A 27,805-nucleotide genomic window follows, 5' to 3' on the forward strand; every position below is an offset into this window, starting at 1 on the left:
TGAAGTATGCGGATCTTCTTTTTGTAAAAAGTCAAGCTTAGTTAGCCATAAGATAACTCACACTGGGGAAAAGCCACATGCTTGCGAAGTGTGTGGATGTTCTTTTGCCCATAAATCAGGGTTAGTCAGACATATGAGAACTCACACTGGGGAAAGGCCACATATTTGTGAAATGTGTGGATCTTCTTTTACTCAAAAATCAGTCTTAGTCACGCATATGAGAACTCACACTGGGGAAAAGCCACATACTTGTGAAGTGTGTGGATGTTCTTTTATTACAAAATCAAGTTTAGTCACCCATAAGATAAATCACACTGGGGAAAAACCACATACTTGTGAAGTATGTGGACATTCTTTTGCTACAAAATCAAGATTAGTCACCCATAAGATAAATCACACTGGTGAAAAACCATATACTTGTGAAGTGTGTAGATCTTCTTTTACTACAAAATCAAGCTTAGTCAGGCATAAGATAACTCACACTGGGGAAAAGCCACATACTTGTGAAGTGTGTGGACCTTCTTTTATTACAAAATCAAGTTTAGTCACCCATAAGATAAATCACACTGGTGAAAAACCATATACGTGTGAAGTGTGTGGATCTTCGTTTACTACAAAATCAAGCTTAGTCAGACATAAGATAACTCACAACGAAATACAGATAGCAGCCATAAAGGGAACAACATCTATTCTAAAAGAGCCATCGGATATAAATTTAAATCATAACAGAATCAAGTGTTAGCTCGTACTTGTGAAGTGTGTGGATATTCTTGTTCTAAAAAATCAAATTTAGTGAGACACATGAGAACTCACTCAACAATAACAACAATTGATGATTCTGCCACACAGAAATAGAGAATGTTAACCTCTTGACATCCAATTGTAATGTCATATTGGTAACGACTATTATACAATGTTACATAATGTAGTGTGTAAATAACTCCACTGTAAAATCTTGAATATTCCATGTATTAGCAAGTCTTGGGAACATGTACCAGAAACAACAGTTGGTAATAAGTCATACACCATCCATTATGACTACAAAATTTCTACATCTACATACATAGAAAACGGGATATTAAGCCGGACATGTTGATATGGGACAGGAGGGAGAAAGTAGCAACTCAATTTAAAGTAAGCGTCCCTAATTATGCTGGCCTGAACAGAGCTGATAGAAAGAAAATATCAAAATAGCAAGGACTTATGTACGACATGAAAAGAAACTGGAATCAAAAGATCTGTCATTCCACTCATTATAGGAGCAACCAGGCTATTGAAAAAGAATTTCAAAAACTATTTGGCGAACATACTCGGTGAACCAAGTGAAAAAGAAATACAAACAATTGCACAACAATGGACGGTTAGAACTTTAAAAAGATCTTTCAGTTGGAGTAACTAAACTAATTGGAGAATGTTTGGCATCTGGTGGAAGGCTCTAGTTCCAACAAAAACAATGTGATAAAATTAGAAAAATATTTTTTTCTTGTGAAATGTGTGCCTTTTTCTTATAAATAATGAAAAGTTATTGAAACATATGAGAACTCAACATTGGAAAATTCATATTTTAGAACAATGTGTGAATATTCTTGTTTTTTTAATCAAGTTCATTGATGCATATGAAAATCACACGATTAGTAAAATACATTTTTTCATTGATGCATATGAAAATCACACAATTAATAAAAGATATTTTTTTTGCAAAATATGTTTATAGACTTATTTGAAGAATTTGCATTTATTTACATGAGAACTTCAAACTAGACAACATTACATGTAACACACTTGAAATGACTCATGATTGATGCAACAATTCTAAATGAATATTGTCATAATAAAGAGAAAAAGAGAATAATATAATATTAGTAAATAAATAATCACAAAGACTATAATTGGGTGAAACTGAGAAAAAAGTCACAGACATGGAATAAAGTTATATAATAATATATATTTGTGTTATAGTGTTTTGTTCAGAAGATGATGTATTTCTTGTAAGGTAAAAACCACCAAAAGAGCGAAGGTTAATGGGATAAGGTATGTTTTTCTTTAGTGTGATGTGGAATGCAAAGATGTCTATTCGTCATGTAAAAAGAACTGTCTCGCATACGGTATTTATTCCGGTTGTAAACAATGTTGATATGTGTATCCACCCACATAGGGAAAATCACAGAGGCTGTATACTAACAAAACAGAAAAGAAAACATACATTAAGAGATAATTTTACATGAACACGGTTACGTTATGTATATGTATATATGCACTAGTATACTACACCACATGCTCTCTTATCTGTCCCATGACCTATTATATGTACAGTCGAACATATCACATTAGAGAGCACCTTTCTTACAGGTCATTGAAATGAGAACAAGACAGATGATTAAGGTCGCTTCAAGCATTATTTCAGATATAATAACTGAAAAAATGCTTAATGTATACACTAGGAGAGCAATGTGACTTTATATTATTATACTATAATATATATATATATATATAGCATTAATATCACTATAATATATATAATATATATATAGCATCAATGTCACTATAATATATATATATAGCATCAATGTCACTATAATATATATATGTATATATAGCATCAATGTCACTATAATATATATATATATATATATATATATATATATATATAAATCATCAATGCCTCATTCTTTCAATCCTAATCCAGTTCCACTACACAGCCACGTAACTTTATAGAAAGCATATAGCAATAATGCGACACTCTGGCAAACCTAATCCAGTTCACTTACATAAAAGAGATAAACTTACATGAACACGTATGCACGTTATCTATATGTATATACACCAGTATATTACAATGCATGCTTTTACCTGTCCAATGGCCTACTAATATGTACAGTCGAACCACCTTTCTTAGATGAAAATTGAAATGAAAACAAGGGAAGTGATTCAGGTCAGATATTAATAACTGAAATAATGATTAATGAATTATGTCTACATATATTAATGTCAGGATGTTTAAAGTAAAATGTTTTCTTTAATATTAATACGTGGTGGTTAAATATATTTTCCCTTTTATTTTCTTATAATAAATAAATAAAACAAATCAATTGTGAATTGTCTTCCCTTACTTTGTGCATAATTAACTTGTTTACAAATATGAAAAAAATATTTGAATATACAATAACAGATTATGTTATTAAATATTTTATTAGAATATCTTTTATTGAGAAATATTCAAGTATTTTTTACACAGGAATCATCACTTATCAAGGCCATGAGGCCACTTGAGGATAATGGCTAATGGGTGTATGTAGTAAACATAAATGGTAGGAATTTTATAAATTGGATTACTTAGGGGGACGGCTCATCAAAAACTTGTTTACATTGGACTTGAAGACAATCAGATTGTAGTCAGCTAGAAAGCAGCAGAGCAGAAAAGAATTCCACAGGCGTGCAGTTTAAAAGAAAGAATCTTTGTTCATGGAATGCACATTTAGGTTTAGGCACAGATAAAGAGGGTGGAAATTATTAATAGTGTTTTTGGCTAGACGAGTAATTTTCGTGAAAGTTTGGTGAGAGAGGACCATAGATTGAAGCTCACATGATCACTTGCCATGGAAATAACGATAAAGCAAATACAGTCTTGCAATGCTTATTCTGTGGGAAAGAGGTTGCAGGGAAGAGAAAAGGGCATCTCCCACTAAGCAACGAAATCTATTTTGAACTCTGTCAAGGCAGGATAAGCTGCTTCTAGCAGCTCCTGCCTATATGTGGCAACAGTACTCCATCATTGGATGTACCTGGCTTTTATATAGATAGAGAATTGCATCAGGAGTGAGAGATCTACCGGAGTGTTAGAAATATTCAACCATTTTTCCAGCGAGCTTGGCAATGGATTTGATATACATGTTCCATTTCAGATCGGGACGAAAGGTCAAACCCAGAAGCTTGTCAAAATATGAAGCCTTCTCAAGACAAGAGCCGTTCATTTCAATTGATGCTAGATGGGAATCAGATCGTTGATTTACAAAAAGAACATGAATACAAGGATAGAAAGTAAAATAAATTGCTTTTCACTCTGCTACATAATCATTCAGTGTCATTTTTCCTCATCAAAATTTTTTGATCTATCTTTACAAAACATAAGAAAAATCAGTTATAATTGTAAAAATAAAGATTAATATTAAACACTGGATTTTAATTTTATTTCAGTCATAACCGCTTTTTAAAATATTTAATTAATCTTTTTCTTATTTCATCTGAAGAAATGTTTTGCTTGTTATAAAATATATTTATACCAATTTTTGTTGCAAATTTATATATTTTTTCAATGTAAAATAAGTTTTCACATTTTTGTTGCAAATTTATGTTTTTTCAATGGAGAATAAGTTTTCAAATTTTTTCTGCCTGGTGATCTTATTTTACGTGTGTGTGTGCTACTGTGCTTAGCTTGTTTTTGTCTGAGTGTCCGAGCTAGACACAAAACACGTTAATAACCCCTCGCGATAGCTGGAACAAAAAGGAAAGAAAAATGGAAAAGAGCCTGAGCGGCACGTGTTTGCTCCAGCGATGCAGTTTGATTTGAGTTGTTAATGCAGCTGTAAGTCGATGGTGAAAGCTCTTTAGCAACCCATTAGCAGATGGATGATAGGCGGTTGTTGCTATGTGAGAAAGTTTGAAGGATTGGCAAAGGTCTCTGAAGATTTGTGATGTAAACTGGAAACATCTGTCAGTGGAAACAGTGGTGTCATACAAAGACATTCCTAGTCTACCAAGGTGAGCATGTAGCGATGACCATCAAAAGGTGGCAGTGGTCCAACAATGTCCAGGTGATCTTGAGAGAAACGTGCATCATGTACAGAGAGTTTATATGAACTTTTGTAGCTTTACATGAAATACATGCCTCACTTCATCCACGTATATTGACATTCATGCTAAGCAAAAACATGAGCTGTGACTGTTGCATGGTTGCTGGGGTGTGTCAAGTTGGAAAAGTGTTGAAATACTTTCTTACAGCAAGAAGGAGGTAAGTAGGGTCCTTGGTGTGCGACAGACATATCGCATCAGATTAGCCTTCTGAAAAAGGATTAGGAGTCTTTGTTAGCAGATTTGTTTGATTTCGACATAACGTATGTCATTCCTGTTCAGTCGTGATATCATCAAAACTGTTGCGGTCACAGAAGCGGTAAAAGTGTCAGCTACATTCGTTTTTTTTCTTGTAAATATTGAATGTCGGAACAATATTGCGTCTCTGGATGTATGTTTACATCCAAGAAGAAGCGATCAGAGGTTTATTATCGGTGAAAATTGTGAATTGTCTCCCTTCCAACATAAAACAAAAATGCTTTACTGCTAAGTACATGGCGAGTAGTTCTCGAACGAATATGCTGTATTTGCGCTGAGTATTGATCAGCTTAACAGAAAAAGAAAGACAGTGGTCTTGTTTGTGACCATTTACCGCCTGGTTGAGTACGGCACAAACAGCTACATCAAAAGCATCTGTAGAAAGAAACAGCTTAGCTGTCAGGTCGGGAAATTCACCAGAGAATTTTTGTGGAAAGATGTTAGAGTTTCGACTGAGAGAGAAAATGGTCTTCTTACATGTACGGAGTGAGTCTGTGAGTTTGGACAGGTGATGTGAACTCGAATCTAATCACAAATTTGACACAATGAAGTGGGTACGGGAAATCATGGATTGCTTGCACTTTTGAAGAACTGGCACTGAATTTGCAACATTGATTTTTAATCCAGAGGATTGTAAACGTTGGAAGACTCGAGAGCACGATAGTCTCTGCAGGGTCTCCGTTAAATACGTCAGATCCTTATCTCAAACGAACAAGAACATCGTGTAGGATAATTTTGGAAGCAGTTTATCCAACTAAAGCTGTGAAAGATATTGGCGTCACGTGTTCGTGCACTAAGTTAGTTATAAGCCCGTGGATATTCGTGAATGCAAGCCTCAAGAGAGGAGGCAGGTTGGCTTTCTTTGAGTTTGGTCCTGGTTTAAACGTAATGTTCGATTGAACAGTCATTTAATTTTATTTGATTTAAAGGTTTTACTTAGGGCGAATGAGAAATGCTGGACAAGTGGTTGTGCAGAATATCAGAAATGTAATACAAGAACATCAGCTTTCACCTTGGTTATAAGATTGTGACATCAGAAAAGCCCACTCTGGATGAGTGTTGGGGCCCGTTCCATGCGCGACATATCCCTACAAATATCCCGATAATATTCAACTGTTTATGGAGCAGCTGCTCTTAGTTCTACATAAGAGTGAGGGCTCCTGTACTATCAGTCGGAAACAGCAGTTAGGAACTATATATAGATATTTTGTTATCTTCTCCGTTCAGCTCTATAAAGGTCCAAATCATTTGGGACTGTGACATCGATAATGAGCGCAGTTCTTTCAGGCTTGTTCCATCTTTTATGTATCACTAAGTCTGATTTTAAAAACATGAGTATCCCCGCACTTCACAGTGTGAGTTTTCACTTTATAGAAAAAGAATATCCACACACTTCACAAGAATTTCTCATTTTTTCTGTTTTACTTTACTTCAGTCGAAGTTCTCAAAAATAAATGGTCTTAAAGGTTTACACTTGAAATATATGAGATGCATAGATATTCGAATGATCCACTTAAGTTCTTTATTTCTCAAACACTAAGTTAGTAAAGAAATTGTGAAGATAATTTTTCTCTCTCCAATGAACCATTTTCATACGTTGTAATATATCTTTTATTTTAGTCTCTTGGTCTTACTGGATTCCAGTACAAGTATTTATCTAGTCTGGTGGAATATCACTTGGAGAAGGTGCACCATTTCTCGTAAAAGGTAATTATGGTTAGCCATAACGAGGAGAGCTTATTTGGGCAACGAATACTGTGTGATTTTGAATATTTGGTCAGGGTTTACTTCTATGGAAAAAGTATCCTCATGCCAGGTTGTTCTGACAAATTCCGGTAAGAGAGATCTTAGTCCCTCGGGAACAGTGTCTAGTAGGCATTCAAGTTCTCTCCCAGTTTTTTCACAGTGTGATTTCTCATATGCCTCACGAAATTTGATTTATCAGAAAAAGAATATCCACATACATTACAAGAATGTGGCTTTTCCCCAGTGTGAGTTCTCATATGTATAACTAATTTTGATTTTTGAGAACAAGAATATCCACATACTTCACAAGAATATGGCTTTTCCCCAGTGTGAGTTCTCATATGTATAACTAAGTCTGATTTTCGAGAACACGAATGTCCACATACTTCACAGGAATGAAGCTTTTCCCCAGTGTGAGTTCTCATATGTATCACCAAATTTGATTTAACAGAAAAAGAATATCCACATACATCACAAGAATGTGGCTTTTCCCCAGTGTGAGTTCTCATATGTACAACTAAGTTTGACTTTTGAGAAAAAGAATATCCACATACTTCACAAGAATGTGGCTTTTCGCCAGTGTGTGTTCTCATATGTGTCACTAACGATGATTTCACAGAAAACGAATATCCACATACTTCACAAGAATGTGGCTTTTCCCCAGTGTGAGTTCTCGTATGTGCCACTAAATGTGACTTTTGAGAAAAAGAACATCCACACACTTCACAAGAATATGGCTTTCCCCTATCTTGTATATTCATATTTAAATTAAATTACTCCTGCAACAAGATTATCACAAATAAATTATAAACAATGACATTTTATCATGCCCTTTTCAGTTTTATCTGGAGTTGTTGATGCAAGCTAGATTTTATACTAAATAAACTTTAATTGTGTATCACTTTTCATTTTTGTGATAAGAGATATATCTTAGTGTAAAGGTTAAAATATCATCTTTTCTAAATTAACAGATTTTTCTGAAATGTTAAATTCGATGTCTTATGATTTATAAAAGCATTAAACAAAAATTTCACAAATTTTAATATGTGTGATGTTCTTATCACTATTTGCTAAACAATCCAGATAGAATAACTCTTCACAAATATATGTCTAATAAATAGTTGTGTGCAGCTGTTTTTTTAATAACATTTTGTTGAATAAATAAAATCCTTTTTTGAATAGAAACTTTTTCTTTGTGGTCATTGTTTTTGTTTTGCGGTGTGTGCATGCATATATGCTTTTTTCTCTGTTTCTCTAGTTTCAGTAAACGAATTATCGAACCCATCCAAAACACTCGTTACTTTCTATAGCGTTCCAATGAACTGGATACATTTAATCTTTGTCAGTCACATAAGGAAATAATTGTGCAAAGAATACTGTTTAAGAGGAACATACTCCCTTAATATTCATTAAAAACATTCAAGCAGGAACATCTGCAAATAAAAAATAAATGAAATTTAATATTTTAATATCATTGTTTATTACTGGGGTTTCCGATTTTTACGCTTTTTAAAACATTTTAATTCGCTGTAAAACTGCGTTTCAAAACAAGAAAAAAATGAACATATTCTTCTTTGATGAACTAATGTAAAGTCTGATGATTTCTTTGGTTTATGCCATTCAATGAAACACATGTAAGACGCAGTAATTTAAAAATATAAATGTGAATCAAATGTTTAATAAAGGAACATATCCTCTGAAAGTGTAAACTATTTTCAGTGAACTTAATAAACTGTTGCAATTTAAAGATTGCCTTAATTATAATCGAATATCTGTTTTAAGGAAAATGTGCGCGCGTGTATTAAAATTTTAATGTAATATTTACCATTGTTATATAAATATATTTAGGTTCATCAGAAACCGTTTGTTTCTGCCTTCCTAAAGCACATGCATATACTGTATATATGAATATGTAAATTTATTAAAACTATCGACAATTTCTTACAAAGTCTACAAAGCTAAGATTACTATATGTATTTTGCATTGTCGCCAAATATGGCTCCGTGCAACAACCTGTATCTGTATTAAACTGTGTATTTTCGTAACATTACTCATAATAGCGAATTTTATACAACAGAATAAGGTTCTTATTTTTTTACTTTTTATTAATAAATTCAACAGTTTTTTATTCAACAAATTATTTCATCCAACGTTTTTGAATGCATTATTATCACTCCCATATTTTATTATACAAATGATATAAACAGTTTTAATAATCGATTATCGCAATTTATTTTTTTTTCATTCAACAAATTATTTCATCGAACGTTTTTGAATGCATTAATCAGTTTTAATAATCGATTATCGCAATTTTTTTGTTTTAATTAACATTTGATAATGCATAGTTGTATGCAAAAAGGCTCTCGAAATCTGTGAATGTTACAGAATTTTAGCAGTTATTTTAATTTTTATTAAAATAATTTTTTTTTTATTTTTGAAATTCAACAAATTGTTACTAGCATTCAACGAATTATTTCAACCACGTTTTAAGCGTATTTTTATTATTCGTATATTTTTTATCTTCTTTATGATGTTTCATCCTAATTATTTTCACCTTGTATAAATTATTAATATAAAGTATTTATGCTGAAAGCTTAGTATGGATTTAAATATGTAAAATGAACCGTTTTAACTCATCGTATAAAAACTAAACTTTTGTATTAATGTTGTATCTATAACCAGTCGATATTTTATTGTTCGTTAAACCTTTTTCATTCGCTTTAAAATTACGTTTCCTTTACTTTTTTATTTGAATTTTAGATGTTCATTTCTTTTATACCTTTCTAATGAGCTTTAAAATTACATTTTCTTTTTAACCAAGAAAAAAGTGAACATTTTCTTTGATAAACTGATGAAAGGTCTCATGAGTTGATTGGTTTATGCAATGAAACACATGAATTTAATAAACCTTTGCAATTGTAATGTTTATTGAATATATACTTTATAAACGTATTTTGTTTTAAGGAAAATGTGCACGTGCGAGTATGTGTGTGAGTGTGTGTGTGTGAGTGAGTGTGTGTGACAATCTTAATGTAATATTTGTCATTATTATAATGAAAGAAATATATCTAGGTTCACCAGAAAAAGTTTGTTTCTGTCTTCCTAAAGCACATGCATATCCTGTATATAAGGAATACCTGATAACGGAATATGTGAATTCATCAACATTATCAACACTTACTAAAAAGGGACTTATTTATTACCAAAAACGTAACTAATTAGGTTGGAAAACATAGAGTAAAATCTGTATATTAAATTTTCATTAGTTATTTCTTATTTTCCGTATATATTTATCAAATTTAAAGCATATTATTCAAATTTATAGATTTTTTAAGGATATCTGTTTATCGTTAATTCATTTGAACATAGAAATTGTTGTTACTAAATGTGTTTAACTCATCATCAAGTTAATATTTAATCTTTATGTTGCTGGAAGTTGAGAGATAAAGTTTATCGCTAATTCATTTGAACATAGAAATTGTTGTTACTACATGTGTTTAACTCATCAGCGAGTTAATATTTAATCTTTTACTATTGGTTAAAACAAAATTGTTATTTAATAATTTGTTAATACACAATTAACATAGTAAGGATGCTACAAAGCCAGCTTAAACCTTGCTAGAAAACTACAAAAGAGTATCGTATACGTTTACAAAGCTAAGATTACCATATGTATTGCTTATTGTTGCCAAATATGGCTTCGTGCAGCTACCAAGACCATATTTGTCTTCGACATCTAAAAAAGTTTCAAGTATATGCTCTGCACCAACGTACTTACTCCTGATAGAAATATATTGTATCCTCTCAACATGCATACTCCTGATCAATCGGACAAACATCAAAATCCAACCATTCTTTTTGTTGATGCTTGTAAGGCTTCTATTGTTTGAGACGAAAATAGTGAAAATTGGGATTGGAATGTTTTATCTTAAAATATTTGTTCATTCTTAATTCATCTGAACGTTAAAATTATTTGGAATCATAGACGTTTCACTTATAAGCGAGTTTAATGTTTTATATTTAAATATTAGTAAGACAAAATATTTAAATTATTATTAACATAAAACAAACATTTAACCTAATTATATTATTTTGATTTTTAACTAAACATTTTATAACAATACAACTACCACATATAGATTGATATTTTCTTTGCTTGGGACAATTACATTTTCTATTTCTTCTCGTATATTTCTCAATTTTTCAATCCTATTATTCCAAACCAATGAAGAAAAATATTTGTTCATCTCTAATTCAGCTTAACATATTTTTTAAAACTTAATCACGTGCAAGATCAGCACATTTAATAATGAATCTATAAAAATGGTATTATATTTAGAACGTTAATTATTTTTCTATTTTTAATAATAAATTACTGTTTCTCCCGAGATGATATTAAGTAATAAAATTAGCAGTGGATAGGTAAGTGCCATATTGAAAGATATGCTAATTCAACGAATCATATTGTCATTAAATATCATCTTTACTGTTTGTATAGCAAACTTTACCAGGACATTAAATTGAGGTTATGTTTCACAACGCATGCCTTAATGAACTGATGAAATATTTTAACTTAAACTTCATTAACTGTGCTTATATTATTAGCATACTTAATGTTTTATATTTAAATATTAGTAAGACAAAATATTTAAATTATTATTAACATATAACAAACATTTAACCTAATTATATTATTTTGATTTTTAACAAAGCATTTTATAACAATACAACTACCACATATAGATTGATATTTTTTTTGCTTGGGACACTTATATTTTCTATTTCTTCTCGTGTATTTCTCAATATGTCAATCCTATTATTCCAACCAATGGAGAAAAATATCTGTTCATCTCTAATTCAACTTAACATATTTCTTAAAACTTAATCACATGTAAGATCAGCACATTTAATAATAAATCTATAAAAATGGTATTATATTTAGAACGTTAATTATTTTTCTATTTTTAAGGAATATAGTTTTTAGAGATTTTATAATGAATTGTTATAGGCAATAAAAACAGATGGAATAGAGCTGCAAAAGTCTACAGCTTTGAATAGAAAGGTACTGGAATATGATGATGTATTATAACGAGGTACCTGAACAATGAATTAATGAGGAGTAACACGAGATCAACAAGTCAAACAAGTTAATGTCTGTTTCTGTATCTTGCCGATATTTAATGTGCATTAATTGCTGGTCGGGCTTTGTGTAGACAGAGCGGCAGGTACTGCTGGCTGTAGTTAATTTGTACTTATAACCAGTTTGTTAACGACTTTAAAGTGTTTCTCCCTTTGCCGTTGAAAGTTTTGAGGATTGTTACACCTAATGTTTTATCTGCTGCAGTCAATCTTGCATGTTTGTTATATAATGCTCACATGATAGTACATAATACAATTAACAGAGGATAGCTAAGTGCCATATTGAAAGATATGCTAATTCAATGAACCCTGAGTTTCCATATTGCACTTAATTATCATTTTTACTGTTTGTATAGTAAATTTTTCCCAGCCATTAAATTGAGGTTAAGTAAATATGTCTTTAAACTTGAATCACGAATTTTAAGCCTTTTAAAAAGTTATGTTTTACGGAATTAATAAAAAAAATATGTGCAAATTGCAAAAAAGTTATAAACAGATACATCATTACATTTAAGGGACCAAACGTTGGTTGCAATAAAATTAGCTATTGTGAAGGTTGCCGAGGCTTTGTTTTTATTTTTCAGCTATCACTATCCATTTTGCATGTAGTTTATGATGTTCAGCCCAGATAGTATGACGTCATAACATTGGTTATGAGTTTTTAAGAGCTCTTTTACAGAATAATAAAAAAAATGTGCAAATTGAAAAGAAGTTATAAATTATAAATGTTAGATATAAAATACCAGACGTCGTTGATAAAGTTAGCTAATGTTCAGATTGACAAAGCTTGGTTCTCATTTTTAGCTGCCAATATCCATTTTTCATGGGGTTTATGATGTTCAGACCAGATGGGATGACGTCATAAAATTGTAATGGTGTAAGAGTTGTTTAGAAAATAGACCAATAGTATCTTTGATAATTTGTATTATGTGTAAGGAGTGTGCAACAACCCACCTGCCAAATCGATTCGCCCTTAAAATGTTTATGTGTTGTATCAATATTAATTAATCTTCACATAATAATCAGACAATACATATTGTGCAGTTGTACTTCATTGTTACGTGAATATTGGATTAGATAGGCTTACCGAACATTTCTGAGCTGGCACTATCCTTTTTGTGTATGGTTTATAAAGTGCAGAATTAAGAGGTATAAAATTATTTAATTAGAACTAGAGCACAAGTTTTTCACGGGAGAGACTTTAGAGAATTTTATGATCTCCACAGAACATGTTCTTACAAAGTGCTGAAACATTTGGATTTAAAATTGCGACCCCAGTTTTTAAGAGTGTGTAACAGTTGCTATATATTAAAAATTGTTTCTCCACAATAATTAATATATTTTTTCAAGCTTAAAGAAAAGTTTTAAATTATTATATTTTTAGAAGTTGTTTTTACACAATAATTAATATATTTTTTCAAGCTTAAAGAAAAGTTTTAAATTATTATATTTTTAGAAGTTGTTTTTACACAATAATTAATGTATTTTTTCAAATTTAAAGAAAAGTTTTAAATTATTATATTTTTAGGGGTCATTGAAAATTTTATGTTTGACTTATATTTTTTTCCAAAGGAATCACCATTTATCAAGGCCCAGATGCCACTCGAGTATAAGGGTTAATAAGCATACAGTGGTCAATGTGACACTGTTGTAGTAATTGTTAGTGGAAATTTGGTAAATTCGATTACTTAAGGGGAACGCATCAAGAATTTGTTTACGTTTGACTTGATAATGACCATATTATAGTCAGTAAGAAAGCAGGTAAATGGAAGAGAGTTTCACAGGTGTACAGTTCTAAGAAAGAAACTTTGTTCATGGAATCTGTGTTTTGGTTTAGGCACAGATAAAAAATGGGGGAAATTATTCATAGTGTTTTCAGTTAAACATGTGTTTTTCCTGAAAGTTTGGTGAGGAGGACTATAGATTAGAGCTCAGACGAGCAATTGCCATGAAAATAACGATTAAACAGAGACAAGCTCATGATGTCTCTTCAGTGAGAAAAAGGTTGCCGGGAAGAGAAAATGGCATCCCCTCTTGGCTACAAAGTCTATTTTGAACTCCATCAAGGCAGGATAAGTCGTTTCTAGCAGCTTTTGCAAAGTTGTGGCAACAGTGCTCCATCCTTGGACTACCTGGCTCTTATACACGTAGAAAATTGCATCGGGAGTGAGATATCTACTGAATCGATAGAAGGATCCCACAATTTTTCCAGCGACCTTGGCACCATATTTGAAGTGTGTGTTCCATTACTGACCAGGATCCCACAATTTTTCCAGCGACCTGATGTGTGTGCCCCATTACAGATCAGGAGTAAAAGTCAAGCCTATGAACTTGTCAAAACAGTGGGCCTCCCCAAGATGAGAGCCATTCATTTCAATTGATGCCAGATGAGGATCAGAGCGTTGATGATGTAAACACAAAAGCTTGGTTTTAGATGCATTAAAAGTAATCAGCCACCTCTTTCCCCATTGTACCACATGCTCAAGAACAGAGGAGAGAGAGAGAGTACTTGGTCATTTATTGTCTTTGATGCGTTGATGTGTTGCCATAGATAGTAGTGTTGGTAGCATAAATGTCTATGAATGATCTAAGGAAATGATTTGGAAGATCATTGATGTAGATTAGGAAGAGAGTTGGTCCAAGGATGGACTCCTGTGGAACTCCAGCATTAATACTGAGAGCTTCCGATTTCTGCCCATCAACCACTACTCTTATGAACCTATCAGAGAGAAATGATTTAATAATTGAGAAAATATTTCTAGCTATACTGTAACTAGAAATCTTGTGACGTAAACCATTATGCAATACTCTCTCAAATGCCTTTGCTATGTCAAGAACAGCTGCCCTAGAAAAGAAGCCTTTGAAAGAGATTCGCTAATTCTATGAGATATAACCATTAGCACATCTGCTGTCATCTAGTAGAACGGAAACCATATTAAGATGTTTATTTTTGCTTAGGTGGTTGACTACTTTTCTACTAAACACAGATTCCAGCAACTTATTCATGATGCACAGGAGATATAGGTCTGTACTAAGAGAAAAATGACCGACCACTTGAATTCTTAAATACTGAGATTTTCCGGGGTGTTGAGAAGCAATTCTCCTTAAGATAATGCTTAAACAGTTTTATAAGCCTGGGTGCTAGTTCCGGTTGAAGTTTTTTCAACACTATAATAAGAATGCTGCCAGGGCCAGTTGCTTTATTGGAATCAAAATTCTTGATTAGCTTGGCAACATCATGCACAGATATTTTTATGTCGCATAGAGTGAAGGAAATCCTGGAGCTTGGCGGCCTTGGTCACATAGCGTAGAATTACCTGCAAAGTTCTTGGCAAAGTGTTTGGCTTTGTCTGATGCTGACGAGATTACCTCAGGAAAATTGATGATAGCTGGGATAGAGCACACGTTAATGTTCAGGATCCTGTTCACTATTTGTTAAAACTGTATCAGATCTGACGGAATGCTTTATTGTAGGTATAGACAGCTTCATAACCTCGAAAAAATTCCAGCAAAAACCTAACAGCCAGCCGTGGTTCTCTCCAGAATGTGCTGCTACCATAGCGCACAGAGATTTCTATTGCTTCTAACGTTACAGATGTACTGAAACTAAAGCCGCTTTCAGGACTGCCAGCAAAAGATAATAAAGAAGGCAAGAGATGTGTATGCTCAGTCTTTAAATCCAAAGTAGCTAAGCAGCAGCTAAGTTCTCATCAAGTAGACAACGGGGTACTGAACAGACTTATGAAGCTGTTTAAGTGTTGTCTCAAGGAGAATTGCTTCTTAACACCCTGGAAGATCTCATCAGTCTTGTATTTAACAATTAAGGTCATTGTTATCTTCCTCTCAGTAGAGACCTATGTCTCCTGTGTGTCATGAGTAAGTTGCTGGAATCTGTGTTTAGTAGAGAAGTAGTCAACCACCTCAGCAGAAATAACCTTCTTAGGGATATGCAATATGGTTTCGGTTCTGCTAGATGTACAGCAGATGTGCTAACAGTTATATCTTATAGGATTAGCGAATCTCTCTTCAAAGGCTTCTCTTGACATATCCAAGGCTTTTGGTAGAGTATTGCATAAAGGCCTAATTCACAAGATTTCATCTCTCTTTTTGATCTACATCAATTATCTCCCAAAACACATACTTACATCATTTGTAGACATTTATGTTGACAACACTACCATCTATGGCAACACATCAAAGGCAATAAATGACCAAGTCCTCTCTGATTCTCTCTCCTCTTATCTTGAGTACATAGTCCAATAGGGAAAGAGGTGGCTGATTACTTTTAATGCATCTAAAACCAAGCTTCTATCTTTATATAATTAACGCTCTGATCCCCATCAGGCATCAACTGAAATGAATGGCTCTCGTCTTGGGGAGGCCCCATCTTTTGACATGCTTCTGGGCTTGACATTTACTTCTCATCTGAAATGGAACATGTACATCAAATCTGTTGCAAAGGTCGCTGGAAAAATGGTGGGATCCTTCTACCACCCCAGTAGATATCTCACTGCTGATGCAATTCTCTATCTATATGAGAGCCAAGTACATCCAATGATGGAGTACTGTTGTCATATCTGGGCAGGAGCTGCTAGAAGCATCTTATGATGCCTTGACAGACTTCAAAATAGACTTTGTAGTTTAGTAAGGGAATCCCTTTACTTTTCCCTGCAACCTCTTTCCCACAGAAGAGACATTGCGAGTCTGTCTCTGCTTTATCATTATTTCCATGATAATTTAGGGAGAAGAGAGTAAAAGATTGGTAGACGACATTGTGAGAGATGAGGCACTTGGTGAGTTCAATTCAAGCTAAAACTTATTTATAAAAATTTTAATCAAAGTTATGCAGTATAACTCAATCCCTACACAAAGTAATACAGAATGTTTGTGAAATTATTAAACGGATCCTGCTGGGCTAATATCGACGCATTACTTACGGAAAAAACGGTTAATTAAACTGCAGAAGTACCTGTTAAAAACTATACAAGTTCTATAATTGAATACCCTCTAAAAAAATGTTCAAAATAAAAAATAAAAACGAAAAAAAAAGCATATAAAATGCTTACGCCGGGCAAAATTGACAACAAAAAAAAACTTATATTACAAAGAAATGTTACCAAATGCAATATAAATTAATTTCTTCCAACCTGCATAATTTTAGTTTTTTATATATTTAACTTTTTTTAAAGTGTTTATTAACTTTGAAAATTACTGCTGACGATTCCGTTAGAAAAAGGAGAATTGGCTGACATGAATTGGTCATTTTGGGAGTTCCGAATCGAAAATTAAATCAAACACTTGTAGAAATAAATGTAATATATGTCATGATGACATTTTTTGTAAAGTTTTGTTTTGCCTAATTATATTTTTATGATATTTTTCGTTTATTAAATTGTTAGGTGAAAGTACAGAATAGGTAACAGCACATGGGATCCAACCCCCATCACAACAGAGTAATAAAGAAAAATCAAAATGTTCCCCCTCGTACCACCCCCCAAAAATGTGAAACTGCGAGCATTGACAACATGTTTCGTCGACCGGTAATTTGTGAATATGTTAAATTCATGAAGAAATCTAAAATATTTAAATATTTTTTTTGTTTTGTTTTTTAGTTTCTTATTTAGGGATTTTTTATGCGAAAACAAAAACAAAAAAAAAAACAGTATATTTTAATTTCTAGTTTAATTTAATATTTTTCTACATTAAGTTTCTTCTAATTGATGATGGTCAATAAATGGGTGCTCATTTCATGTAAACTTTATAAAATAAACTGATCAACATTCAAATAGCAAACAGAATTATTTAGCGACAATAAACAGATAAAAAAATTAAAATTTAAATATTGAAAAAAAATCAGTTTTTCTGTTCAGTTGTTTAACAATTTGATAAACTTCGAAATAAATTATTGTCATTATGGAAAATATGATTATTTGCTCAGAAGTCAAATAAGTTTTACTAAAATAAGCAATTATTATTATTATTATTATTGATATTATTATCATTTTACTAAATAAGCATATTTATCAAAATATAAATATCAGATTGAATAATATATTTAAGGTGTTTTTTTTCAAATTTGAAATTCATATTTTTTATTCACGTTTGTTATAAAGAATGGTGGAATCAATAAACCTATTTAAATTTTTAAGATTAATTTAAAAGTTAGTGATTGAATAGTTTTATAAGCGTAAAAAAGATGAAAAAACTAACCTTTCATTCCAGGAGTTAAATACGAAAAAAAAAAAAAAAAAAAAAAAATCGGGATGAATTCGTTTTTTTTGCTTGTTATGATTTCTTTAGTAAATTTACCGAACTTTTGTTTTGTGTGTTCAATTCATTAATAAATAAAATATATGAAAATATAAAAGAATCAACATTAAAAGATGAAAACCACGATTTAAACGTGAAATTATTTAAAGAGAAAATCAACTGCTTAAGAAGAATGAATTTAGGTCATCGTAATAAACCGGTGTAATCATTATTTTGTTCCTTGTGTAAAAATGTTCGTTCATTATTGAAACGCGTCGAATTGTTTTCATATAAAGTTTATATTATCTTTGTTCATTCTGATACAAAGAAATCAATATATATATATATATATAAAAATTAAAACACGATTAAAACGTGAAATTATTTAAATAGAAAATTAACTGTTGAAAACAAAATAAATTTAGGTCACCGCTTTTAAACATAAAAAATATATTGCTTAAAATCCGAAAAACGACATATTTGAAGAAAAGTTAAATGCGATATTCGTTTTCAGCATAGTCGAAAACTTCAGAGTCGTCATATTATGAGAAAATGTTAACAGGGAAACCAAGTTAAAATTTACTGTTTAAATTTATAAAAAATAATTCTACTGTTTAAAATGATAAAAACTTTGATTATATTGTTTAAGCTTTAAAAAAAGAACATTCTGTTTATATTCTTTTTTTTTTAAGGTTTGTTTTAATTTATAAATGATAAAAACTTTATTTATATTGTTTAACTTTAAAATAAATAAATACATTCTGTTTATATTCTTTAAAAAAAAGTGTTTTTTTTTTTTAAATAGTTATAAATTAAAAAAGTTCTGTATATATTGTTTAAAATAAATAACATAAAAAAGTTGATTTCGTATTTTGTATTTTTGAAAAATTTGACTTTGTTGGAAAACATATTCGAAATAAGAAGAAAAAAAACGAAAATAGCAATGCAACAACACAAACAAAAAAGAAGAAAAAAAAAAACAAATATATGAAATTGAATTGAAGTTTAAAAATTCCAACGTTTATTTTGGAAAAACTGGTTACTTTTTTGCTTGCAAAAAGCAAATGTATAAATTAGCACATTAACAAGGTTACAGAAATAATATAACGAACAAAGTTCAAATTCAATTGAAGTAAATACAACAAAAAAAGGAAGAAATATAATTTGCAATGGAGACTCGAAATTAGACTTCCCAAGGGGGGGGGGCATTCTCGTTTCCTTTAAAATAAATAAGAAAGGGTTACTTGAAAAAAGGGATTCTGTAGGTGGGGGGAATAACATGCAAAGAAAAGTTCGCAAAGTTTTTTCATGTTTTTTTCTCTTCTCTGTCCTTTTATCGACCTTTCTTCAAAACAAACAAAACCTTCAAAAGGTTCAAGTCGCCTGAAGATTATCGTCCGAATTAAAATTCCTTTTCTCTGAAAAGGTTGTAAGCTTCTTCTTCTACTTCTTCTTCTTCTTTTTATAGTCGTATGGTCACCAATGGAATCCCCCCCCAAAAAAAAGAGTCTAAAAAAAAATACCTACCTTGAACTGATTCGAACGACGTGCAAAAAAAAAAAAAAAAAGAAAGAAAAAAAGAACGAAAGAAAAAAGATCGCTGGCACTGGTTCCTGAACAGCCAATCACTAACAAGCTTTTTCCACTTTTCAGAGATCAGCTAACTATCTTACGAGTAAAAAGGAGAGAGAGAGAGAGAGAGAGAGAGAGAGAGAGAGAGAGAGTGACACACACACACACACACACACACACACACACACACACACACACACACGGTTGCCCTTACTCATGGATTATCTTTCCTTGTTGTAATTCTTGCTGTACGAGTTATGTTCCTAATAAAAATAAAGATGCCTTCCTTGATCTAACACGTCTCCTTAATATAACACATTCGTGCTAACAATATTACAAAAAAGGTACAACATGTTGGCAGCAGAAAAATTCGGTTATGGAATATTACTGTAAAAAAAAAAAGAGGAGAATCCTGACAGAATCCGACAAGAGGCGTCTAACTGGTAGGGGAAAAAAAGGACGTAGCCGTGTGTCCAAAAAGACGCAATATTGGATTTTAACGTGTGAACTGTAAGTTGCCTAAAAAAATTGTTTGTCTTTCAACCTATATTGTTTTGATGATACCAAGAATAATATCGAATCGTACAAGTGAACCACATATGTGCTGGGAAACGACTAATTTAGTTGAGTCTTTCAAATTTTTCAAGCAACAGTGTGAGTTATATTTTTCCGTAGAAGGCATTATAGAAGACAGACAAGTTGATCACATTCGCTTGTTTTCGGGGAAAGAAAGTCTTAGACGTTATAATTCTTGGTCATTTGAAAACGAGGCCGACAGACGCAATCCTGCTATGATTTAGAATAAACTCCTAGAGAAGTTAGAACCTCAAGTTAATTTTCAGATCACACGTTTTTGTTTACAGAATCACTCGCAAAAGGAAACAGAAAACATTGATGTTTTTTGAGTTGGAAGAACAAGTGATTGAACAAATAATAGTAGGAACGGAACATCTGGAGCTGCAAAAGCAACTACTGAGCAAGAAAGAGGCCATGCTCTTACACGTTTTTGTTTACAGAATTACTCGCAAAACGAAACAGAAAACCAAGCCTGAAAAATAACTTAGGCGAAGTACAACTCTGTCCTAACAAGACATTAAAATTGTTGAAAAGAACCAAGAGAAGAAAATTCGTCTCAAAGTTTTCTAAGACACTTGAAAACTGAATTCAATTATCGAGAAAAGGATAATTGAAGTTTAAGAAGAACATTCGCCGCTGGAAAGTTTCTAAGAAACTTGAAAACTCTAAAATATTCTGCCTCCATGGAATTTTAACCTTTGCAAAAAGGACTACGGAAACGAGTTTCCAAAAACTGCACTAATAAAAAAGAACTTTTAAATAACACGAACTCTGAAAGTAAAAACCCCCAAACAAAACGAACTTTCTAAATGTTCCATTCGGAAAAGGACGCCCAGAAGCTTCCAGTAAGTGCTCCCCCATTTTTTTCTTTCTTTCTTCCTCCTTCTCTATCTCTCTTTCCTTCTCTTTCCCTTCACTCTCTCCCCTTTCGGTTACTACTACAAGAATATTTGTAAGCCAGATGGACATTTTTGGCAGCCCATAGAGGTCACGAACTTTTCCTTTTGCCATTATATTTAATAAATTCTATTTCTCATATTTTTCCTTTTTTGTTTGTTTTCTTCCTTGATGTTTCAGAGTTTAGTCGTAACGTCTAATTGATGAAGAAGAATTACCTTCCACGAGAAGAAGTGGATAATAAATTTCTTCACATGGGCAAAACTGCAAGGAAAAACTGACAAGATAAACGCGATAAAAGAAACATGTGGCAAATGTGAGCTTCTCAATCAGCATGGAAATTGCCCCGGTCGATGCAGCACTTGTTCAGCATGCGGACGCAGGAACCACTGGCTAAGATGTGCCAGACCAAAAGAATAAAAAAAAAACGGGAAGAGAGCCACAAACAAATAGACATACCAAACAAGAAAATTGTACCAGCAGAGTCTACGTCTAAAATTTTCAGAGCTGTATTAATGTTCAGAACCAAATGGTTGATGAATTTGAGAATATGTCATTTTATTCAATGCAGGATCACAGGAAAAGAGGCTTTCGGAAAGAAGTATTTGCCACCCTAAACGTCATACTACCAAACAGAAAAGGTGTTCACGAACTGAAGGTTAACGTAGGCACAGGAGCGGAGGGAAATACACTTCCATTACGTACATTCCAGCTATTTTTTCCGGAACATGTGGACCACAATGGATATCCACGCTCAGGAACAACTCAGAAGGAAACAGCGATACTTACTGCGTACATTGGTTCTAGCATCTCGCAGCAGGGATATGTAGAAATTCAATGTTTTCACAAATCCCCAACCATGGAGAAATTCTCGCACAAACTCTCTGGTGCAAAATTTTTCTCATAGCTAGATGCCAACAATGGTTACTGATCAGTCAAACGTGACAGAGAATCACAATTACTGACGACCTTCAATTCACCCTTCGGCCGATATTGTTTCAAAAGAATGCCCTTTGGCCTAGTCATGTCTCAAGACGTTTTCAACAAAAGACGGACATGATAATCGAAAAGTGTCCTGGATCATTAGCTCAAACTGATGACGTGATCATCAATGAGAAGACCAAAGAGGAACATGATAACAACTTACGACAGTTGATGGAGATGCACAGACTGCTGTTCTGTCGAGATGGCTAAGTTTGCAATAGATGCTACAGTTACTACTACAAACTACACCCCAATCAACTCTACAAGAGATCTTATAAAAGAGTACCCGGACCAATTTAACTGAATTGACAACTTCTCAGGGGATACCACATCGTGCCTCGTCCGAACATCCATCCCATGATTCATACACTTAGGGAATGACTCATCACATGAGGACAGGAAGTAAAAGCAGAACTGGATGAACTTGTAAACCAACAAATAATCCGATAGGTTGATGAGCCAACGGATTGGGTGAACAACATCGTGTATGTGTTGATGACGAAATTGAAGGTCGTCAGTAATTGTGACTCCCTGTCGAGTTTTAATGACCAGTAGCTAGGAGAAACATTTTGCATCAGAGAGTTTATGCGAGAGTTCCCCCATGGTTGGGGATTTGTGGAGACAATGCATCATGTCTCTGTTTATGGTCTAAACATAGGCGAAGTTCGCCATTGCTCTTGCACACATATACAATGCTGTTCACCCAATCTGTTGGCTCAGCAACCTTTCTGTTGATTTATTAGTTCATCCAGTTCTGTTTTTATCTCATCCTTTATGTAGATGGGGCATTTCCCAGGTTCATGAATCATGGGACAGCTGTTCGGATGAAGCACGATGTGGTATTCTCCTAAGAAGTTGCCAATCCGGTCAAATTGGTCCGGGTATGCTTCCATAAGATCTCCTGTAGTGTTTATTGAGGTGTGATTTTGGGGCATCTGTTACAAACTTTGCTTTCTCGACGGAACAGTGCAAAGTGACTAACTTTAGTCCTTGAAGAGAGGGCAGTCCTAATATGGCAGGCCCATTAGCGGTTACCACATAGAATCTCACACGTATCTCCATGTATCTTTGTAGGCAGATCCGTACTATGGGATGCTCAATCCATTGTACGCAGTAAGGATTGCCGTTTCCTTCTTCTTTGTGCCTGGGTTTGGATATCCATTCTGGTACTTATGTTCCAGAAACATTTGCTGGAATGTACGTAATGGGAGTGTATTTCTCTCCGCACCTATGTCCACCTTAATCTTCAGTTCGTTAATATCTTTCCTGTTTGGTAGTATGACCTTTAGGGTGGCAAATACTTCTGCCGATAACTCCTTTTCCTGTGATCCTGCATTGAATAAAATGACATATTCTCAAATTCATCAACCAATTAATACAGCTCTAACGATTTTTAGACGTAGGCTGTGCTGGTACAAATTTCTTGTCTTTGCCATGTCTATTTGTGGCTGTCTGTCCGACTTTTTCTTGGCTCTTTTGGTCTGGCACATCTTAGTGATTCTAGCGACCACATGCTGAACAAGTGCTGCCTCGACCGGGGCAATTTCGATTCTGATTGAGAAGCACACATTTGCCACATGTTTCTTTTATTCCGTTTATCTTCTTGTCAGTTTCCCTTGCAGCTCAGCCGTTGTTTTCATTCAGTTAATCGGAGCCTCATAGCTTCTATACAGGTTAAGTACTTCCTGTAAGGACATGACCTCTTTCTTGCTCAGTAGTTGATTTTGCAACTCCGGATGTTTCGTTCCGATTATTATTATTTGTTCAATCACCCGTTCTTCCAACTCATAATCATCTCTGAATTTACATTTGTGTGCTTGCAGCTTGTAGCTCGCAAGAAAATCATCAATCTTTTCTGTTTCGTTTTGCGAGTAATTCTGTAAACAAAAACGTGTGATCTGAAAATTAACTTGACGTTCTCACTGCTCTAAAAAAATTTGTTTTCAACAGTTAATTTTCTATTTAAATAATTTCACGTTTTATTGTGTTTTACTTTTTTATATATCTATTGATTTCTTTCTATCAGAATGAAAAAAATATAATATAAACTTTATAGGAAAACAATTCGACGCGTTTCAATAATGGACGATCATTTTTACACAAGGAACAAAATAATGATTACACCGGTTTATTACGATGACCTAAATTCATTCTTCTTAAGCAGTTGATTTTCTCTTTAAATAATTTCACGTTTAAATAATGTTTTTCATCTTTTAATTTTGATTCTTTTATATTTTTATATATTTTATTTCTTAATGAATTCAACACACAAAACAAAAGTTCGGTAAAATTACTAAAGAAATCTTAAACAAAACAACTTTTCTGTTTTGAACACAAAAGAAAATAACGAATTCATCCCGATATTTTTTTTTTTTTTTTTTTTTCGTATTGAACTCCTGGAATGAAAGGTTAGTTTTTTCATTTTTTTACACTTATAAAACTATTCAATCACTAACTTTTAAATTAATTTTAAAAATTTAAATAGGTTTATTGATTCAACCATTCTTTATAACAAACGTGAATTACAAATATGAATTCCAAATTTAAAAAATAAAATCACCTTAAATATATTATTCAATCTGATATTTATATTTTGGTAAATATGCTTATTTAGTTATAATAATAATAATAATAATAATAATAATAATGCTTATTTTAGTAAAACTTATTTGACTTCTGAGCAATTTCCATAATGACAAAAATTTATTTCGAAGTTTATCAAATTGTTAAACAACTGAAGAGAAAAACTGATTTTTTTCAATATGGTTTTAAATTTTACATTTTTTATCTGTTTATTGTCTGTCTTACCTATTTTGTCGCTAGCGAATTCTGTTTGCTATTTTAACGCTGATCAGTTTCTTTTATAAAGTTTACATGAAATGAGCCCCCATTTATTGACCATCATCGATTAGAATAAACTTAATGTATAAAAAATATTAAATTAAACTAGAAATTAAAATATACTGTTTTTTTTTGTTTTCGCATAAAAAATCCGTAAATAAGAAACTAAAAAACAAAACAAAAAAATATTGAAATATTTTAGATTCCTTCATAACTTTAACATATTCACAAATTACCGGTCGACGAGACATGTTGTCAATGTTCGCAGTTTCATATTTTTGGGCGGTGGTACAAGGAGGAACATTTTGATTTTTCTTTATTACTCTTTTGTGATGGGGGTTGGAGTCCATGTGATATTAACTATTCTGTACTTTCAACTAGCAATTTAATAAACAATAAATATAATTAAAATATAATTAGGCATAACAAAACTTTGCAAAAAGTGTCACCATGACATATATTAGATTTATTTCTGCAAGTTTTTGATTTAATTTTCGATTCATGAGCGATTATCGGAACTCCCAAAATGACCAACTCATGCCAGCCAATCCTTTTTCTTACGGAATCGTCAGCAGTAATTTTCAAAGTTAATAAACACTTAAAAATATGTTAAATATATAAAAAACAAAAATTGTCCAGGTTGGAAGAAATTAATTTATATTGCATTGAGTAACATTTCTTTGTAATATAAGTTGTTTTTTTTTTTTTTGTCAATATCGATAATACACCAATGTACAACTTACCATTAAAATATCCATTTTATAGGTTTTCCCGGGTGTTATGAACGAATATCACATTCAAAATTGGGCCGGCAAAAAGTAATTAAGTTATCGACATCTCCATAATCCAATGTTGTCTCTAGTAGTTTTCAATAGCGGCCATTTTGCCCGGCATAAGCATTTTTTGTGTTGTTTTTCGTTTTTATTTTTTATTTTGAACATTTTTTAGAGGGTATTCAATTATAGAACTTGTATAGTTTTTAACAGGTACTTCTGCAGTTTAATTAACCGTTTTTTTCCGTACGTAATGCGTCGATATTAGCCCAGCATGATCCGTTTAATAATTTCACAAAAATTCTGTATTACTTTGTGTAGGGATTGAGTTATACTCCATAACTTTCATTAAATTTTTTAATAAATAAGTTTTAGCTTGCATTTAACTCACCAAGTGCCTCATCTCTCACAATGTCGTCTACCAATCTTTTACTCTCTTCTCTCTAAATTATCACTGATAGATAAAATAATTACATATACCATACGTTCCTTTTTAAGCACCAGTCTTTACTATTTTTATGCTCAACTTAAAAATCTCTTACTTTCTCTCTCTTCTCTCGAAATTATTACATATACTATACATTCCCTTTTAAGCTCAAGACTTAACTGTTTTTATGCTCAACTTAAAAAAGGCAAGTCCTATAAGCTCGAACGTTTCAAAATGGTTCTTATTCTCATCAAAGGGTAAGTTAAGCTTTGAATTAATAAATGGTTGCTCCAAATATTTTCTTCAAAATATGAAACTTTGTCAAACAGAAAGGCTGAAAATATTATTGGAGGATGTAAGAAGAAGAATTTTTATATTGAAAAGAAAAAGCTGTTCATAATTTTGTTTGTTTTTTTTTTAACAAAAGGTCACCACTTATCAAGGCCCGTAGGTCACTCGAGGATAAGGGTTATTGAATGTACAGTAGTCAATGAGATAATTTCTTAGTAATCGTTAGTAGTAGAAATTTGGTAAATTTAATTATTTATTGGGACGGCTCATCAAGAATTTGTTTATGTTGGACTTGAAGACAACAAAATTGTAGACGAACGGAAGAGAGTTCCACAGGCGTTCAGTTCTAAGAAAGATTCTTTGTTTAGGGAATTATGTTTCGGTTTAGGCACAGATAAAGAGTTTGTAAAATTATTGACAGTGGTTTCATCTAGACAGGTGTTTTTCATGAAAGGTTGGCAGGGGCATGAATTGGAGCTCAGACGAGCACTTGCCATGGAAATAATGATAAAGCAGAGACAGACTCGCAATGTCTCTTCTGTGGGAAAGAGGTTGCAGGGAAAAGTAAAGGGATTCCCCTACTAAACTACAAAGTCTATTTTGAAGTCTGTCAAAGCATCATAAAATACTTCTAGCAGCTCCTGCCCAGATATGGCAACAGTACTCCATCATTGGATGTACTTGGCTCTCATATAGATAGAGCATTGCATCAGCAGTGAGATATCTACTGGGGTGGTAGAAGGATCCCACAATTTTTCCAGCGACCTTCGCAACAGATTTGATGTACATGTTCCATTTCAGATGAGAAGTAAATGTCAAGCCCAGAAGCATGTCAAAATATGGGGCCTCCCCAAGACGAGAGCCATTCATTTCAGTTGATGCCAGATGGGGATCAGAGCGTTAATTATATAAAGATAGAAGCTTGGTTTTAGATGCATTAAAAGTAATCAGCCACCTCTTTCCCTATTGGACTATGTACTCAAGATAAGAGGAGAGAGAATCAGAGAGGACTTAGTCATTTATTGCCTTTGATGTGTTGCCATAGTGGTAGTGTTGTCAACATAAATGTCTACAAATGATGTATATGTTTTGGGAGATAATTGATATTAGATCAAAAATAGAGATGGCCCAAAAATGGACCCCTGAGGAAGTTCAGCATTAATACTGAGAGCTTCCGATTTCTGCCCATCAACCACTACTCTTA

This window comes from Euprymna scolopes, chromosome 46 (assembly GCF_053919585.1).
Source record: "Euprymna scolopes isolate OS-2025 chromosome 46, ASM5391958v1, whole genome shotgun sequence".
Lineage (NCBI taxonomy): Eukaryota > Metazoa > Mollusca > Cephalopoda > Sepiida > Sepiolidae > Euprymna > Euprymna scolopes.